A 20151-nucleotide genomic window follows, 5' to 3' on the forward strand; every position below is an offset into this window, starting at 1 on the left:
GAACAAACAAGCATTTGTTTGCCTGCAGTTTTTGAGCCTCATCCTGTGCCGTCTGTAAGCAAGTGAGCAGATGTGGGGAAAATGCTGTGATAATTTCCATAGGCATCTCACTCTCAATTGCAATTGTTACAGCAACAAGATTTTTACTGGAATTTGCTTGTCTTTGCACCCTGGGGAAATGTGAATTTCGGTTCCAGGTGTATTCAAGCATTCAGACCCCATCAGGGCTTAAATTTATTATTGATTCTCTTTACCTGCTTTCCGGGGCACCTGAAAGACTTTCAGGCTGAAAATTTTTCTCTACAATGTATGTTCTCAGTATGCCGCACAAAGTTTCAGCTTCCGCTTATTTCGCTATGGAAGTTGCCACGTTGAAACTTTTTACCATAAACCCAAAGTCTAGGTTGCAGAGCTCTTCTTGTGTGACAAGGCTCCTCCACTGAAAAGTGGGAAATAAATAATTGCAGTAAATAGATTTCAGGGTCTCAGGAAAAAGAGTTTTCTCCTTGAGCATTCTCCAGGTTTGCTTAAATTTGCAACCCAGATTAGGACCCTGAAGGGTGTTCACCCACTATATCTGAAAACCAGTGGTACCAGTGTGAGAGGAACAGTTTCAAATTCAGCCCTCAATGTGCAAATGAATATGAAACTCTTAGGCTTTTACCAATGAAGATAATTTAAAAATAAAATAAAAGCTGAGTAAAGAGCTGTTCTGCCTAATTTTGCCCAGCACACTCATGTTCGGCTGACAGCAGCATGCATATCTCTGACAGTGGACAAAAGACTCCATAAATCACATGAGTTCTTAATCCTCCACAGGCTTGTCAGATTTGTTCTTGTCCCAGAAAATGAGGATTTCTTCAAGCTCTGTTGCCCTTAGTGGCACCTTCATCATCCCCTCCTCCCCTTTAAGGCAGTGATTATTTATCTGATGTGTCTGGTGTTCTGCTCCTTGTGCTAAACATTTTGTCAAGCCCAGATGGCAAGGGTTACTGCAAAAATAACTGCGGAGAGACGCCCTCCAGATGCCAGTGCCAAGACATTGAATTATATAAGGATTTGGATGCTGTGTGCTCTAGGAAGGACACACAGGCCACATACTGCAATAGCTAGCCTTCTAGCATCAGCGGGACTTCACAGCAGCCTGCTGCATCACAGGTCCCAAAGTGCATGGATTAGAGTTGCTAATTAAGGCATGTTAGTCTCCTCCTTTTCTAGCAGTCCTCAAATGTATTTGATGCTCTTACACACCACATGGAAAAGTCTAAGAAACAGAGTCAGGCATCTGCCAAAGGCCCACACCATAGCAGAGGGTGAATTGACGTGAGCCTCTTGGCCCTGCATCTCTTCTTCTCCAAGGGATGACCATCTTCACCATCTGGCTGGCCAGGTCCATAATATAGTGCTGGGAAATTATTCAGTGGCAGACTTGGGGCTCTCAAATTTCAGCGGTTCCCAGCGCAACACTAAAATTTGGCACCCCTCCCTCTCACACTCCGTTCTACAGCATTGTTTGGCACGCCCTGCAGGGCAGTGCCCAATGCGACTGCACCAGTTGCACCACCCTAAAACCACCTCTGAGGTATTGCTTGACTCACTGGAACCTGAAATATGGGTTCCTCTAGGACTTGATTTTATATCCCATGAGGTTTGATATACAGCAGTGGCTAGTAGGGCTAAGCAAGTCAGGCTGCATTACTCTGCTGGCTTCCCAATGCTGTGCATCACTGCCATTTTCTATGAGGTGGGACAAGGCAGCAAAGAGCTCAGTGTTGGGTGTGTTGGGTTGGCTGCACTGATGCATCCACACCTTGTTGAGCTCCTTACTGCCATGCCTCTCCTCGTCCCAGTAATAGTGACACACAAGGCTGGGAAGCTTGGATAACAATACAGCTCCACAGGACATGCCAGTTAATCTCTATATGAAACTTCTGAAGGGGGACACCCAGAGTTTTGTAGTGTATTGCCATCTGTTTGCTGATAACACGCAACTCTATTTCTCTTTTTCATCTTGTGCAGGTGTGGTGGCTGATGTACTGAACTGGTATTTGACTGGGGTAATGGACTGGATTAGGACTATGGAAAGAGGCCCCATGGAGTGTAGCTTGCCATAGCATCCTCCCAAATCTGGAGCCAGTGCTGTTCAGAAGGCCTTAGTCTCTTTCCCAAACATTCTTCCTGCAGATAAAAGCATTGTGTAAGAACATCTCGGTGTTTGGGGAGTTACAACTACAAAGTCCTTCCCTAAAGCTTGAAAGCAGCCACATGACAAACAGGGGTCACAACATTAGCCACAGGGTTACATTTGTTTATCTCCTTTGGAAGTCAATTCACAACATGAACATGGTGGTTTTTTTATTGGTTTGGGTTTTTTGTGATGCTACCTGACTGAAAGCCCTGTCGGGTCTCTTGGTTTCAGTGTTAGCGTTAATCAATTGATCAATACACTTTTGAAAACACTCTTTGCTGCAGGGCATTGTGTCTATCTGTTTTTTTAAACAAGCCTTATTGCCCTTAGCAGCTTTTTTCTCCACTGGGGGGTAAAATCACCTGAAATAGGCCAGAATTAGAAACAGAGGAATCTGCCATGTACTGAGTCAGACCACTGGTCCATCTAGCCCAGCAGAACCAGCCCTAGGATTAGGCATAGCGAAGCAACTGCTTCAGGCAACAAATACTAGGAAGCAGCAGCTTTTTGGAAGGCAAAGCTGGGTGTACCACAAGGCCTGTCCTGTAGCCCTAAATTGGCCTGCTGCCCTCAGGTGCAGGGAGAGATACTTCAGTGTTGAAGTAAGATTCAGCTGTCAATCCAGTTGGATTTTGTACATAGAATGTAGGTGTGGGTGGTGCCACCTTGTACTTCACCTTAGGCGGCAAAACATATTGGCCTGACCCTGTAGCTCTGTACTGTCAGCTCTCCAGGGTTTCAGATACGAGGCTTCCCTAGCCCAACCTGAATATGCTGTGGATTGGACCAGGGACCTTCTCTGCCACTGAGCTATATAACTACCTTGGGAGTAAATCCCACTGAAGTATCTTCTTCTGTGTAGACATGTATAGGGTTACACCATGAAAGAAAAGGAATATGGCAGCTAGATGGGAACCACCTATCAGTAGTAGCAGGTGAGGAGGAGCGCCATTGTAGAGTCACTGCTGCTTACTGAGGGGGGAGAGAGAGCAGCAGGTACATTTCCTCCTTGCCCCCCTCCCTCAGTATGAGGCAGCAATTCCACTGCCGGGAGGTCAAGTGTTGCATTTAAAAAATAATAATTGGTGTTTTTCCTTCCTGCTGTTACTTTAAGTAAGAGTGGAAATAGTTAATTAAAGATGACATTTACACTTAGTAATCATCCTTCTCCTCGCTCTGTACAATTTGGGAGTTTCTCTGCGGCAGATAAAAGGATGGCACGGTATTATCTTTGTAAAATAGCTGTGGACTGAATGCTATTCTACTGTGCTGCTCAACAGTTCATTATGACATGAAATAATCATTGCTTTGCCAGCAGCTGTGCCAAGGGATTATCTTTGAAACAAGGCAGTCTAAAACCACCATAATGTTATGAAGTCTTCTTAAAATGGGTAAAATTGACCTCGCTGTAAATGGCAGCAAAATATCACAATTCCAGCATAATGAATGCGTAATTAGCTTGCATTTTTCAAAGCAGCACTCAGCAGTCAAAAAGTACCTATAATGGTGATGTCATTTTAAAAGTGTTTATTCAACATTCTGTCTACCTATGTACTCTTTATTAGGGATTCTAGCCTCCACCATCCTTAAAGATTGCAGTGGAATGTGTCATTAAAAAATACACAAAAGTGTCTAAATATTTATTTAGCTCAACTAAATAAAGCCTAATTCTGCTGTGCAATAACTGTACAGTCATTGCTGCATTGTGTGACTAACACTATAGAGGACTGTAGCCTTAGTTCACTATTCAAGGCCATGGGTAAAAGGTAAAGGGATCCCTGGCCATTAGGTCCAGTCGTGACCGACTCTGGGGTTGCAACGCTCATCTCGCTTTATTGGCTGAGGGAGCCGGTGTACAGCTTCTGGGTCATGTGGCCAGCATGACTAAGCTGCTTCTGGCAAAACAGAGCAGTGCATGGAAACGCCATTTACCTTCCTGCCGGAGTGGTACCTATTTATCTACTTGCACTTCGACGTGCTTTCGAACTGCTAGGTGGGCAGGAGCTGGGACCGAGCAACGGGAGCTCACCCCGTCATGGGGATTCGAACTGCCAACCTTCTGATCGGCAAGTCCTGGGCTCTGTGGTTTAACCCTTGATGGCCATGCGTAGCAGAAATCAATTTGCATATGTTTTCCCATCTCTGAACTCCAAGAGAATATCAGAAGATCCCTGCTGGATCAGGCCAAATGTCCATTTAGACTAGTATCCTGTTCCCACAGTGGCCAACCAGATGCCTACAGGCATCAAGCAGGACCTGAGGGCAACAGCCCTCTCCTCACTTTTGTTTCCCAGCAAATAGTATTCAGAAGTGTGCTGCTGTTGATAGTCTTATCCTCCATGAATTTCTCTAATCCCCTTTCAAAAGCATCCAAGATGATGGGCATCACTGCCTCTTCTGGCAGCAAATTCCCCTCTTTTTGAGGGGAGGCAACCAGAGCTGTACACAGTATCCCAAGTGTGATTGCACCAAAGCAGTGGCGGACCTTGGGGTCTCAAATTTCAGTGTCCCCCCCTCTGCCTCTTGCACAACACTCTAAATCATATTTGTGGCATCCCCCACAGTGCTTCCAAGGCACTGTGCTCAGTGTGACCAAACCAGTCACACTCTCCTAAATCTACCTCTGACTATAGAGTTGTATAAAGGCATTGTATTGACGGTATCATTGTCAGTCCTAATGAGTATTATTTGTGGACACTGGAGATATTTATCAGAGGGAAGGTCTCCCTTACTTGACCATTTCACAATGAATTTAAGGCATACAGGGTAGAGAATGGTTTCTACACTTTAATTATTTGCTGCCATTCAACCAATAAAGAGTAATGATGCACAGCTTCAAAAAAAAAAAAAATTCCCCCTTCTGGAAAACTACCAGACAGAAATTGAAATACACATAACTAGTGACCTCTCACCCTATATATGTGAAGGAGGACCTGCCACCTATTCCTGTGCCGGGTTCAGCTGCAGCAAAAGGCAGCTAGTAAGTAGCCAGTTTCTTCAGGCTTTATGGAAAGTTCCACAACTTTTTTTCCATGCAAAATTTCACAGTGTTCCCACATGAAGCTAAGGAAGTTTAAAGAACGGAATGAGAAACTCAGACTCTACAGGATTTCTAGTTAATCAATAGGACTTAGTCAATACTTTCTTGGATGTCATCCCATTTTTAAAATATATAATTTATTTATTTTCTGTTTTGGAAACCCTCACGGGTTCTTTCCAAGTCTTGAAGCAAGCAGTGTGTTGGGTCCTTCATTCCAGGAACATCCAGTGCAATAGGCTACTGTGGCTTCTCAGCTGTCCTTCCAGCACCAGTCTCTCTGCAGCTTCCCTGGATGGTGCTGGGATGGGGTAGGGAGTCAGTGAGGTTGGGCTTCTGTGGATGAAGTGGCAGAGCTAATCCAGCACTCCTGTCAGTGCATCTGCACAACACCAATCTCCTTGCCTGCTTGCACCACTCCATTGCTATCCATGTACGCTGTAGCAATACTGGTGTCAGGAGAGTGGTTCCATAGCTCTGCCACACTGCACCAGTCTCCACTGCTTCCTAACATTTGACAACAATGTTATGAGAGAAAAGCACCACCATCCCGATGCCTAATGCAATATGCCCTTTAGGTTTGTGGGATCAGGTGCTACTGGCCACATTAGGGAACAAAGACCATAAAAGGTGTACAGGAAATTTATTGAGCAAACAAAATGTTCATTTTGAAACCACAGTGAACTAGTTCAAAGTAATGTTAGATGCATCCAGCTGAACGATTTCTCATGCTAGTTACATTTGCTATATAAGATTTTACCACCAAGGAGGGCTGTGTATGATCACAAATATTTAGTTGGGCCAATAAATATTCCGTGCCTCTGTTATAATCTTCCTTGCATCAGTGTTTTGTTCAATCACCCACTTTTGCTGCTTTACAGATCGTAACTTTCATCTGCAATGTTATTTCTGTCTTTTGCATTAGTTTCTGTAGTGATACTGGACACGATGTGGATACTAAATATTCATGAGAGGGAGATGGAACTAGCTGAAACACTTGAGCTGGTTCTATTGAACCTGCCTATCTCTCTCTTCATCCTATTCCATGCTACTTGGTCGATACGTTGGTTCAGTGTGGGACTTATAATGAGGTGATCTAGGGTGATTCAGAGGTCTTTCTCCCCTCCCAAGTAAAAACAAAATGTCAGTACTCCCACTCAGTGCCACCACAAAGCTTTTTGTCACCCTGTTGTTTCTGTTCCTATTTCCTGGGATGCTCTGTTGCTGGAAAGTTGTTCATAATGACAAGCTGAGGGCCGTATATCTGGGGATGCCAGAAAATTCCATTGGAAATGGAAATGGGGGTGGAAATTGCCACAATTCACATGTCCTCCCAAGGTCTGGGATACAAATCACATAAGTAAATATGAACAATGTTTGCAATCATTGGCTTTTGTGTCTTTTTTTTACACTACAAGTGTTATGTAAATAAACATCTTATTTTTTGCTTTGTTTTTGACATTTCCTTTCCATCAAATTTTGCCATCACAGGAAAGTGAGATGAATAATGTGACCCTTAGAAGAAACTGAATTGCAGAGGAAGAGAAACAGAGCACTGGATTGCAATGGATGTAGGGAAGGGCAGAAATTGCTGCCTCCTGACATCCCGGTGTGTATCATAACATCCCAAAAGCCCTTATTTGTAGCCAGAAGGGAACCCAAAACTCTTACTCATATCATCTGCTACTGGTATCAGTCAGAAGCACCACTCTGGATTAGTATTATGATCACACACACACACAGAGAGACTCCTGCAGGGAACCACACATGTACATCCACATTCCTGCAGATGACACCATGCATAAATGAAAACTCCTGTTATCTTGATAACATGCTTTTGAAGTCAAGCTTGCTAAAGAGAAGCACATTTTAGATAGAGATAAGCAAGTCTGCTGCAGTAACAACAACAAAAATACAAAATAGGTCAGCTGCAACATCAACAAAAAAGACAAAATAGTTTCATGGCCTCTTAAAGACTATCCACATCATGTGACATGAGCTTTCACAGATAAGGCCGCTCACCTTCCGTTGCAGCCAAGCATCTGGGCTCACGTAGCAACCTAGCCAGGGGGTGGGAAGTTGACATCCCCTCTACACCAGCCCTGGCTGCATCACCCCCATCAGGTCAATCCATGCTGGTGGGGGGAGTGGCTGTGGATAATATAAACTGTGGTGCTGCCTCTTGGAGCTTTCACAGATAAGGACCTACTTCATCAAATGCAGAAGGTGAACTATAGACCACTCCATGTTTCTGATGAAGTGCACTCTTGTCACAATAAGGACATGCATTTCTGAGGGATTTCATCCTCAGGAAGAAAAATGAATGGTTAACCGTATTCAGAGCAAAATAGTTAGTTATAGGAATCTGACATCTGAAATGGCCTTGTGCATCGTGTTGGCCTTATGAGATCTCTCCACCCCACTCCCTTACAGGCACTGAACAATTTTGAAATTGTTTCATGGAGTAAATTATTCAGTTTTATTAAGCACATAAAGATCTATAGTCTCAGCCTTCTATTGCAGTTTTGTAGCTATAAACTTCTATAGTTCAAATAATTGCATTTTAATGATTTTTTTTATCTTTGTATAATTGGTATATTTAATAATAGCACCAGTGGAAGAAATGGGTGAAATTCACTGTGGCTGCTTCTGCTAAGAGATGGGGACCCTATTCATTCATCTGCTGATGAAAGCCTCTTAATTCTCTATTATGAGTCTCTTAATTCTCTGTTATGAGCCGTTAATGGCTTGCATGAGGATAACCTACATATTGTAAAGTTCTGGTTATTTTTCTATTTAAATTCTAATCTGATCCATCTAGTGATAGCTTGATGCCATCCTACAAAGGGCAGATTCAGGGCACTTCTAGATGAACAGAGGAGAACCACTTATCCAGAACTCCATTTCTAGAATGGCATTATCCAACTGAAAGCTATAAGCTCAAAAACTCAGAGGTGATATCTAACAAAGCAGCTTCATTAGCACAAAAATGAATGTTTGAACAACAGCTCCTCTCCTCTCTCTCCTGTGTGTCTCCCATACTCTCCCCAAATCTACTCTGGGGGATTGGAGAACCCCCCAGATCAGATTTAAGGAGCACAGGGGGACACAGATAGAAGAGATGGAGGGGGAAATTCAACTGTGCAGCTACAAGTCATTGCACTAATGGAACTACTTCACTGGATACCACCCCAAATTAAGATGAATACCCAATTTATTTACCCATATACAGTGGTACCTCAGGTTACAGACGCTTCAGGTTACAGACTGCACTAACCCAGAAACAGTACCTCGGGTTAAGAACTTTGCTTCAGGATGAGAACAGAAATCGTGCAACGGCAGCGCAGTGGCAGCAGGAGGCCCCATTAGCTAAAGTGGTGCTTCAGGTTAAGAACAGTTTCAAGTTAAGAACAGACCTCCAGAACAAATTAAGTTCTTAACCCAAGGTACCACTGTACATTCCAGAAACACTATAAGAGTTGCAACAAACCAATTTATGTGCACTATCAAAATCAACTAGCAATTGAGATCAAATTGCAGTATCAGTGCACACACCAGCTGGACACATTTTGACTAAAGATGGGGAAATCCCTCTTACCCCATTTCAATTCAGAATTAAGCTTGGGAACAAGATTTTTGGACACAATTCCTCTTCCTAATGCTCCATACAATATGTTTGTATTTGCATCTGTCTCCTTTTGGAAAGAACAGGGAATGGGGGTCATAGGAACAAGCGAGAATGGGTGGTAAAGGAGCAAGATTATGGGGAACAGCTGATTAGCAATTCAGAGAGAAAGATAGCTGCAATAGAAAATTAGAAAATGGGGGTTCCATTCTAATGTCTGAGTGATACTGAGGTGACCCAAGTGAAGATAGCATCTAGACCAGGAATAGGGAACCTGACCATCCAGATGTTGTTGGACGCCAGCTCCCATCAGTCTAAGCCAGCAGGACCAAAAGTCAGTGATAATGGGAGTTGTAGCTCAACAACATCTGGTTCATCAGAGGTTCCCCACTCCTAATCTAGACTAAGGGTGCCTTCAGGCTGTCAGTATTTTTTTTGGGGGGGGGGGTTCAACCAGCGTGGTGTGAGAGCCAGCATGGTGTAGTGGTTAAGAGCCGTGGATTTGTAATCTGGTGAACCAGGTTCGCTTCCCTGCTCCTCCACATGCAGTTACTGGGTGACCTTGGGCTAGTCACACTTCTCTGAAGTCTCTCAGCCTCACTCACCTCACAGAGTATTTGATGTGGGGGAGGAAGGGAAAGGACAATGTTAGCCGCTTTGAGACTCCTTAAGGGGAGTGAAAGGCGGGATATCAAGTCCAAACTCTTAAAGTGGATTAAAGCACTCTGTTACTAGTGGATAACAAAACCACATTTTAAAAAGAGGGTTGGAAGGCAACAGGGAAATTGAAAGTGTGCGGTGAATGAATGACTAATAGGAAAACCTACGAAACACCCCACAAGCAAATCAGAACAAATGCTTGATAAATACCAGGTAGTGAAACCATGGTGTGAGCTTTGTGGAAGCAAATCAGGATGAATGTTCTATGAACAGGTCATCTGAAGGAGCAGTGTGCTGGCTAATCCTCCTCTATCACTGTGACAACTTATCCCATTTCTAGTACGCTACACTAGCTAATTATGAAAATGGCGTCAGGGCAGATTTTTGCCTGGGAAAACCTGGGCATATTACAAGTAGGGCAATATTTTTTTAAAGCCTAAAAACTTAATTTTTTTTGGGGGGGGGGAGATGTTCTCCAAAAAAGTTCAACAATTTTGTCCAGATTTTCACTTTTGGGAATATCGCAACCCTAGCTCATCCAGACTTACTTTTGTGCCGCCTTTCTAGGCATAGATCAGGACTCAGTTGCTCCCTATGTAATGAAATAAACAGAAAAGACAGAAGGATATAGGTTTTTGGGTTCAAATAGGCCACAACTTTATTGGATATAGATGAAAAAGGTTTGGCATAGTCATTGGGTGAAGCAGTTTCATCAACTCCAGCCGGTCTACTGGGAGTGTATCTAAGGGTAAATCACAATATGGGGGTCTATGACCTACACCAAACAGGGGTACTCCCTGAGGAGTCCCCACCAGAGGAGTTCTATGGCCCTAGTCCCAGTCTGGGTATCAGACAGAAGCAACTGCTCACTGATCCCTTTAATGGGATACCCTTAACCAAGGAGGGGCAAGCGGAAGCCACAACCTCCTCTCCTGCCAAGACTAAGGCTTACCCAATGCCTAATCTTCCTCCATCACTGCAGCATCTTATCCCATTCCCAGCTTGCTACACTAGTTAATTATGACAATGCAAACTTAGGGCTCATCCAGGCTTCCTGTAGTGCCACATTTCTGGACACAGGTCAGTGCTTTAAAGCTCTGTGTCTGAGGTCCCAGCACTCTTCCTGGGAAAGAAAAAAACCCATTCTTTAACACTGAATTGTTCCGATTCAGCATTAAAAAGAATGTTCAAAAAGCGCTTGTGCCTAGAAAGCATGGGGCACAAGGTAAGTGTAGATCAGCCCTTATACATTGCTGAAGCATCATCGTTATGAAAGAATAATAACTTGGATATACGCTTGTGGAAGACATTTAATAGCATAGCAATATCTTTTGCTCCTTGTTCAAAGAATTTGCACATGTTTTGGTTCCAGAATTGAAGATCCAGACTCATGACTGAGGGAAATATCCTGTTTTTCTCTGCACAATGCGGCTATCCATTCACACATGTCACTTGAATGAGGAGAAAAATTATGGGTTGTGCCCCGGTGTTGCTTCTCTACGGTGCATGTTCATGGACAGAACAGCTTTGGTTTAGAAATATTTTATTCTGTGCCGGTAAAAGAAAGTACAACACATCCTGTTTTTGCTGGAGGGTGCCTGGAAATGATTCAGAGATTGGACTGGAGAGTTTTTCTCAGTATATTATCATATATATTAAAAGAGAAGCTGTGTTGGAAATGTTCAGAATGGTTAGAAATGCTATAATGCAGTTTCCTAGAGGGTCTGATGCAACTTCTTCACTTCATGTTTACAGAGAGTTTATAGCCAGGTCCAAATGCAAACACTGAAGGTTTTAAAGGTCCTTTGTGCACTTAAAGCTCAAGCAGAGGAAGCTTTTGGTCCCCACATGCTGGCATATGCTGAAGATTCAGTTGCCATTGTGTCAACCAAACTGGCAGCTTATATGGACGCAGAAATTGTCCATCAGGCCTACTGAAGACGAGTGGAAGACAAAGGTTGTAAATGAAAAGCTGCTAACAAAAAGGGGCCAGGTCTTAAGATGGGTGGCCTTGTAGATATAAGAAATAAAAAGCAAGTTTACATTTATAAAACACAAGTGACCTATAACATCAGTTGCATTTCATCTACTTTAAAAGATGCATACACATTCAAACTGGTTCTTTGGAATCTCCTAACAAACACAAGTCAAAATTCCTAGAGACATTCCTATGCTTTGAGACACAAGCTCAAAGCTTCCAACATATATAAAAGCACAGTAAGATGTCAAACATTAAAAAGCTTCCCTATGCAAGGCTGCCTTCAGATGTCTTCTAAAGGTTATATAATTGCTCATCTCCTTGACATCTGATGGGAGGGTGTTCTTCAGGGTGGGTGCCACTACAGAGAAGGCCCTCTGCCTGGAATCTATATACTCAAACCCTAGACTTTATTTAGCAGTGCAGAAAATGCATTCAGACCATGCTCTGCAACCTTGATCTACCACATACTTCAGGACTGAGCTCTTTTTTGTTTTTTACTTAATTTTTAATTGATTTGTCATAGAGATAGCTTCAAACTAACACAGAGCTGAGCTCTTGATGTGAAAAAATGTATTATAGGATAGAGGTGCCACCCTTTCCCCTTGAAAATTCAGCAACACAGTGATCAGGAGAGATTCAGTAAGTTTCCTAGCATGGAGATGCACTCACCATATTTAAATCTTCACACCTACAACTAAGCATTTTGCAGCGGAAGTATTGACTAAGCTATGCCTAATGAATTTTCGCCTGGTAATCCTCTGCCAAGAGGGTAGTCAATCTGCGATGGTTACTACTCATCATCTGAAAACAAAACTGTTAATTATTTGCTTCACAAAGTTGTTCTGACAATGGAGGAAAGAGGCATATGTGATGATAAAACCAATAATTTCAGAGGAACATGTGGCATGAAGGTACATGAAATGAAGCAGAAACTTCATGAAGCAGTCCACCTTTTTATTTGCAGCTGAACTGTCTCATTTCCACTGGGGGCAATCTTATCCCTAAGGAACAGGAATTGTTTGTTTCTGCTGGCATTAGTGAAGCTTGACTGCACTAAAAGGGAAAATTATTCCTTCCCTATTCAAAGCAACCACCAGATCCCTTCTGGGTTAGTTTGTGGCGTTTACAGCTTTGGGCAGCTATGCTATACAATTCTGCTTTCTTCTGTGCCTTTGTGAATGATTTTGACTTTCTGATCTAGATTGGCTGTGTAATATCCCTGCAAGCAATGGAAATGTATAAGTTTGCTAGGATTCTCACACCACCACCCACCACAATCAACTTGGCATTGTGCTGGAATGTGGCAGTTAGTATCCCATTGCACAAGCTCATTCTAAAGGAAGGAAGGAATCAAAAGGCATTTACTTGATTTGTCTTTCCAGTTCTTACCCCATTCTAAAAATAGGCATCCAGTCTTAGTGGTTCTCTCATTTTGATGCAACTATATGCAGCAAGCAAGGGTTAAGTAGGTCAGTTACAGATATCGAAAGATAGATTGCTGAATGGATAGGAACTCTCACTTTCTGGCTTGTTTGTCTTGAATCCATTTATTTATCTGGAAGGGGGGGGGGAATCCCCTATCCTTCAGTATTACTACTTCCAATGTGGGTAACAATTAATCTAAAACTATTTTTAAAAATAAGATGACATATTAAATAATTAGAGCTGTTAAAGGGGGGAAAAAACACAGCAGCAGATTAAAAACCATTTTCTGCTGGATTTTCTTAAAGAGCTGGGGAAATGGAATAATGCCCACTTACTGCTGAAAAGACATGAGATTAGATGCCTGGAGACTGCTTCAAAGGCAAGGTGCCACATCTCTAAAGGTCCTCTTGCATCAGAGGATGGTGGCACCTAAAGAAGGACCTCTAAAGACATCATAGTGTACTACGAGAGTCACCTAGGAATATGCGAGACTTCAGATAACTGGGGTGACATCCAGTTGTGTCTGCCCACTAATGAAATGGACTTCCCGTTCCTCTCATGTCCACGGTGTGTGCATCAAATCTGAGGGACCCTCTTAAATAAATATGGGGAGGTGGGGGGCTGCACAATGGAGGAGAGAAATACACTTTTAATGTAACACAAGCACAAATTCTAGACATGAAACAGTTACTTAGGCTCAGAATAGAACATTTACGCTACTAATGTATGTTTTTTGGGGAAGACTGCAACTGCTAGTTATTAAACTATGTTAACAATTAGTTTAAGTGGACATTAATCTGGGTTCAATTATAATGGGATTCCTTTTATTGCCCCCATTTTCTTCTCCAGAGACCTCCTCATGTTTAATGACACTGAAATAAAGGCAGATTAATTAGTAATATTTGCAATTTATTTAAAAATTGCCTGAGTTGGAAGGAATTAACTAGCAATTGCGGAAAAGACTAAGGTATAATTAGCCTGCCATAGAGTATCTCACTACACATAAGCCTTTAGCTCCTGCTGATATGAGGAGCTATGAGGATTCATCTGTCTTTCTAATTCTTTGTAAAGATCTCTGCTGCAGTACAGTGGTTACTAATATATAATCTAAACCCATTTGCCTGTAGTTTAAAGAATCTGAGTCTTGTCACCAGCTTTTCTTCTTCTTTTGACAGCCTTTTAAATATTTGATTTATATTTTGCCTTCCTCAATCAGGTGCCCTTCAGTTGTTTTGATCATCAGCCCCCAGCCAGTAGTGGCAAAAACCAGTAATTATGAGAACTGTAGTCCAAAAAGAAAAAAAGGCATAGGTAAGGATGTCTTATAGGGAACCTGTGGCTCTCCAGATGTTGCTGAACTGCAATTCCCATTATCCCCAGCAAACATGGCCAGTGGTTTTGGGAGACTTCAACATCCATACCAAGGCAACTGGCTTTGGGGTGGCTCAGAACATAATGGCTGTCATGACAATCACGGGGTTATCCTAACATGTCTTGTGCCCAACACATGTGGCAGGCCACATTCTAGACCTTGTTTTCTCAACTGGGCAGGAAGAGGGTGATATTGACATCAGTCCCTTGTCATGGTCAAGTCACTTCCTGTTTAGATTTAAGCTTTCACCACCTTTTCCCCTCTGCAGAGGTGGGGGACCTATTAGGATAGTCCACCCTTGGAGGCTGATGGATCCAGTGGGCTTCTGGGGATTTTCCAACTGATATGACTGGCACTTCTGTCAAAGCTCTGGCTGGCCTCTGGAACATCCAAATGACTTGGGCTGTTGACACCATCACTTGTGAGACCCTTTCCCACATTGTAGAGCCTGCTTGCCTCCCTGGTATACCATACCCCTCAACTTTTTGAGCAGGACATCCCGGAATTACAGAAGCCTTCCTGGCTTCTGATTGGATCCCAGAATACCACATTTTTTGGTCTGGTGCTCTGGCGTGAGTCAAGTGTGAATCAGCTGGCTCAGGCCAGAGCGCTGGACCAAAACACATTCAGTTTTTTGGTCTTTCACTCTCATGCATGTCATCTCACTCGCACAAGAGAGCTGGACCAAGACACTCATTTTTTGGTCTAGCATAAGTCTGCAAGACCCCAGGACCTCAGCTGTCACCCGTGGCTCCTAGAAGCTGTCAGCATGCAACAGTGGCCACACCCCAGGAATGCCTGGCTGGCTAAACCAAGTGGCCAATGGGTCTCAACTTTCAATGAGTTAGGCTCTGACAGATTCAGCAGATGAGACCAATAGTGGGTCCAATGGTCAAGTGTTCTGGTGGAACACTCTGTCACAAGAGACTAGGGCCCTGTGGGACTTGACATCTTTCCGCAGGGCCTGCAAGACAGAGCTGTTCCACCAGGCCTTTGGCCAGGGCACAGCCTGACTCCCTCCTTCGGCAATCTTCGCGGAGCTCTGGCCCAATGGTTGCCATTGGTTTGATTTGAATTAATTTTATAATGAATGATTTTAGAGTGTTGTGTTGTGTTGTACTATTGTACTATTGTACTGTTTTATTGTTGTTAGCCGCCCTGAGCCCGGCTTTGGCCGGGGAGGGCGGGATATAAATAATTTTTTTTATTATTATTATTTATTAAGGAGGTGGCTCCTGCATGTGCTGTAAAGGGAAGTGAGGAACAGGTTGGCCTCATCAACCTGGGAAGGTTACCTATCTAGGAGAGGGGAAAAACTCTGATCCTAAACCTCCACTGCCCTGCAGGAGATCTTCAAGAGAAGAAAAGGCTACGGAGTAAACCCTACACAAATATCTAATATGGTTGGATAGTGCTTGTACACCTCCTTCTGGAAATTCCTGCAGCCAAGCTAGTGCCAAATCTATCACTCTGATATCCTTTGGACCACATCAGTGAGGCTGAGAGGAGAATCTTGTAATCTGAGCAGCCCAGGACCTTCATCTACACTGCCCAGGCTTATGCCCCAAAGAGGACACTATGCAAATTGACTTCATCCCTGGAGGCACACTCAATTGTTGCCCAAGATGTCAACAACAACAGGCTAATAATAATAATAATAATAATAATAATATGTATGCAAGTTTCCTCCAAACCTTTGCTGTCAGGTTGTAGTTTGGTCAGGTACTTCACCTGCCTTGCAGTTTTGAATCTTAAAATCTCTTCAGTTAAGGCTGCTGCACCCAATTCTCTGATGATCCACTTATCAGCCATTTGGGTAACCTTGAGAAATATACTTCTTTCTCAACTAGGTTCTTATCTGACATAAGGCTCTGACTCTCTGAGTATAAAGTGTGTGTGTCATGAGGCTGAGCTAACGAGGGCAAAGTGTTCTAAGAATGTGAGATGAAAGACTCTTTAGAAGTTCAAAGCATTGCCATTGCTACCCTCAATGCTACAAATACTAATAATCCAACTGCACTTTTCTCACCCCCACCTGTACCATCCCAAGTCATAGCATGAAGCTGCTAAACAATATAGCATGTTAAGTGGCTCATTAGCTGGCTCAGAAAAGATTCTCCTATGTTTGTCTTTTTGTTGTGTGTGACTGCATTTGAGAGAAGAAAAGATTGTGAAACTGGAGGTGGCGAGAAAGAAAAAGAGAGAGACTTTAGATTCAAAATTTCCCCTCCTGCCTAAAAATGATGAAACTTTGATAACTTCCAAGTCAGTGAAGTTGGGAAATGGATGTATAAAACATCAAAAGATACAGAGAAACAGGCCATGTCTGAGAATTCCAGATTTAGCTTGCTGCAATATAATACATTCCTAACATGGGGAAAAAACAACCAATACAATTTGAATGGCCTACTGTACTACATACAGTACATGCACACACATGGTGGAACTAACAAATAGTGCATAGCAATTTAAATGTGAGTCAGCAATATAATTTCCTGGGGTAAAGTCCAAAGGTAGGGACGCAGGTGGCGCTGTGGGTAAAACCTCAGTGCCTAGGACTTGCCGATTGTATGGTCGGCGGTTCGAATCCCTGCGGCGGGGTGAGCTCCCATCTTTCGGTCCCAGCTCCTGCCCACCTAGCAGTTCGAAAGCACCCTTAAGTGCAAGTAGATAAATAGGTACCGCTTTATAGCGGGAAGGTGAATGGAGTTCCTTCTGCTGCGCTGGTGCAGGCTCGCCAGAGCAGCTATGTCACACTGGCCACGTGACCCGGAAGTGTCTGTGGACGGTGCCGGCTCCCAGCTTCTAGAGTGAGATGAGCGCACAACCCTAGAGTCTGTCAAGACTGGCCCGTACGGGCAGGGGTACCTTTACCTTTACCTTTTTTTAAAGTCCAAAGGTATTTTACGTTATTTCTAAGACTCAGAAATCAATCATCTACTGAACCCTGCTAACCATGTTTGTTCCAGCAAAAACAAATGCAGAGCGAAAGAGAGAATTATGGCATGTTAAAGACAAGTGCATTATTTATTATTGCCCAAGCTTTCATGGACCGTAGTTTACTTCAACAGATGTCTGAAGTGTAATTCTCAGTTGCCTCCTCTCCCTGCCTCCTTGCCTCTTAGTCATGTCTGTCATGTCATTTTCTTTAGGGTTTAGTCAGGACCCATGCAGAAAGCAGTATCTGGTGTTATCCCCCTCTGTTGTTGTTGTTGTTGTTGAACTTTACAACAAGGGTTCTAGTGAACTAAGGCTGAGAGGCCAATTTCTTTTGAGCTACCCTCTTCTCACTTGAGCTCACAGGGTCACTGACACTTAAAGAGGAGAGGAGAAGCATTGTGTGGTGCATTGCAGCAGGAGTGTCAGATTGACTCATCCCTCCCAGTAAGCTCCAGTGACCTGCTGTTTTGGGGAAACAGGAGATTAACAATGCTCCACATGAGCTACCTCACCATCCACTACCAGCTGTCAGAAACCCCAAACTCAGCCACCCTATGGCTCTTTTCTGAATCCCACTCTTAACATGTGATCACAGGGACCACCTTCTTCAGAATTCTTCATTTTACCAACAAACCTTCTTGGGATGGCCTTTTAAACCTGAGAAGCTTTCCACATTCTGGTCCAAATATGGGTCCTAAATCCTAAGTCAATCAGTTTCCCAGCATGCAGTTAGTCAAAAATCAGGCCACCAGAAATAAGATAAATTTGACAGTTTACTGATAATTTAAAGCATACAGTACTATTCACAAATATCACAATAATGATGAGTTACTTCTTCCAGTAAAAGATAATAAATGGATAAGCTTCAAAATCCTACTGATTTAAGCCAAACGTTCCTGTTACAGTAATGTAAGCAAATCTTCTTAAATGTGACCTACAAGCCAGAGCTTGAAGACTTGAAAAGTCCATTGTCTTTGCCAGTTGTTGCAGAAAATAAAGCTGCTTTGCATTGTATTTCTCAATGTAACTATAAAGTCTCCTGTTAAAAACAGTTCTATTCTGCAAACTTGTTCTTGTGTTTTCTTCTTCTTTAATATTATGCCTCTCACATTCATTTTTTCACCCTCTCCATTCTCCGTCCCAATTGAGCTCCTTGAGTTCTCCATTCCTTGGAGAGAAGGACCCAAGCTGTGGATTTGTGATGTCTGGAAGTGCGGAGTTTCGAAGCTGCACAAGCAAATACTGACTAGGGCTGGTTTCTCATTATTGCTTAATGAAGATTAGTGGTTTGATATAGCTGATCAGAAGTATTTCCAGAACATTTGATTAATGAGTCTTTTCTCTAAGAAGAAATAATATGCCTGTAGCTGAAATATGACACAGAGAGTGAACACAGTGGCTGCATTATTCTTGCTTTGTACCAAAGTTTTCACAATGCAAATAAGAACCCTGAAGGATATTAAATTATTGTTTTTCCTGAAAACTGTGTCCTGACTAGGAAATCACTGAATATCCATGAACTGGATGGGGGATGATGATAACCGTTTTCCCCTTTGTTTCCCCTCCCCTGCTGCCATCTGAATTTTAAAACATAGGCTTTCCCCCTCTCACTTGCAGTGGAAGCAGCAGCAGCAGCAGATGTGGGACCAAGGGTGAAAGACTTTCTCCTCTTCATTCCTCTCACCTCCACCAGTGGCGATGGCAGGCGTATGTGTGGGAAGGCTTGCAAAGGGCACCCTGTACTGATCCTTTCAACCTTTGACATCAGCTTAGACAAGGGGGGGGGGGAGCAATAACTTTTGACTCAAAGGAGCAATAACAGCACTTCTGGGAGGCCAGATCCACTGTGCTGCCCTGCCTCATGTCTGCCTACACTCAACTTGTGTATTTGTAATTAAACTCAAATATGACACAGCACCATAAGCCTCCAGCGACCTTCTTACAAAGGAAATTGAACCTGGCTGAGCACTGCACCTCTGAAACTTCTCAAAGAAGTGTGGAAAGTCAAACCATATTATTCAAGAATGCATAAACTTGCATTGCAATACTGTGCATATTTACTCTGAAGTATATCTCAGGATGTTCAATGGAACTTACACCCAGGTAAATGTGCATAGGCTTGCAACCCTAGTAATATTAGCTCTTTTCTCGGAATGATTCTATGGATTCTATGATCCTATGAATTAAAAGTCTCAGAAATATCAGCATGCATGTGCTCAAGAAGTGAATAGAATATTCTTACTGGCTATGACACTTTCAGTTAAGATCAACATAATAGCACAGCATAAATAGCCTTTAAAGATTTAAGCACAGAATTGCTGAAATGTAATTAAATGCTAAGTCCCTTGAAATCAATAAATATCCAGAAATGAATACCTAGTTTGCTGAGTAGAAGGCAAGTAAACTGAGGGCAATTAAGGTATTATTATATTTTAAAACTGAGAACTGGGAAATGATTGCTCCAAAGCAGGATATTCTGTGATTGATAAAATATGCGGCATGTTCAGGAAAATATTATCAGTTACAATTTTAGGAGTTAATTATTTGTTGCCAGTGCCACTACAGAGCCCCAGATTACAAACCTAGGCCAGTGGCTTGCAGTACAGGTAAATGTAATGAAATGGTAGTTTGTAACTTTGCTGGATTATTTCAATGAGCCAGGGGCTGGGCGGGAGAAATAGGAAACTAATCTCAAACTTTGAGACCTAGAGTTTGACATCTCTGTTAGCTGGAAGCTGAAGAGGCTGAAGTGGAAACTGTACAGTGATGCAAGAGCTGTTCATTTTTACCACTTAGCTAGTAGTGCCTGGGGAACCTGCCAGCAGCTGAAGTGTAGCAAGAGCCTCTGTTCCCATCTCGGCACTGTTCTGCCTCAGTCATGTAGCACACCAGGTACATATATACCTTGCACATATAGTAATGG

The sequence above is a fragment of the Podarcis tiliguerta genome, assembly GCF_965153285.1.
Source record: "Podarcis tiliguerta genome assembly, chromosome: 6".
Taxonomy (NCBI): Eukaryota; Metazoa; Chordata; class Lepidosauria; order Squamata; family Lacertidae; genus Podarcis; species Podarcis tiliguerta.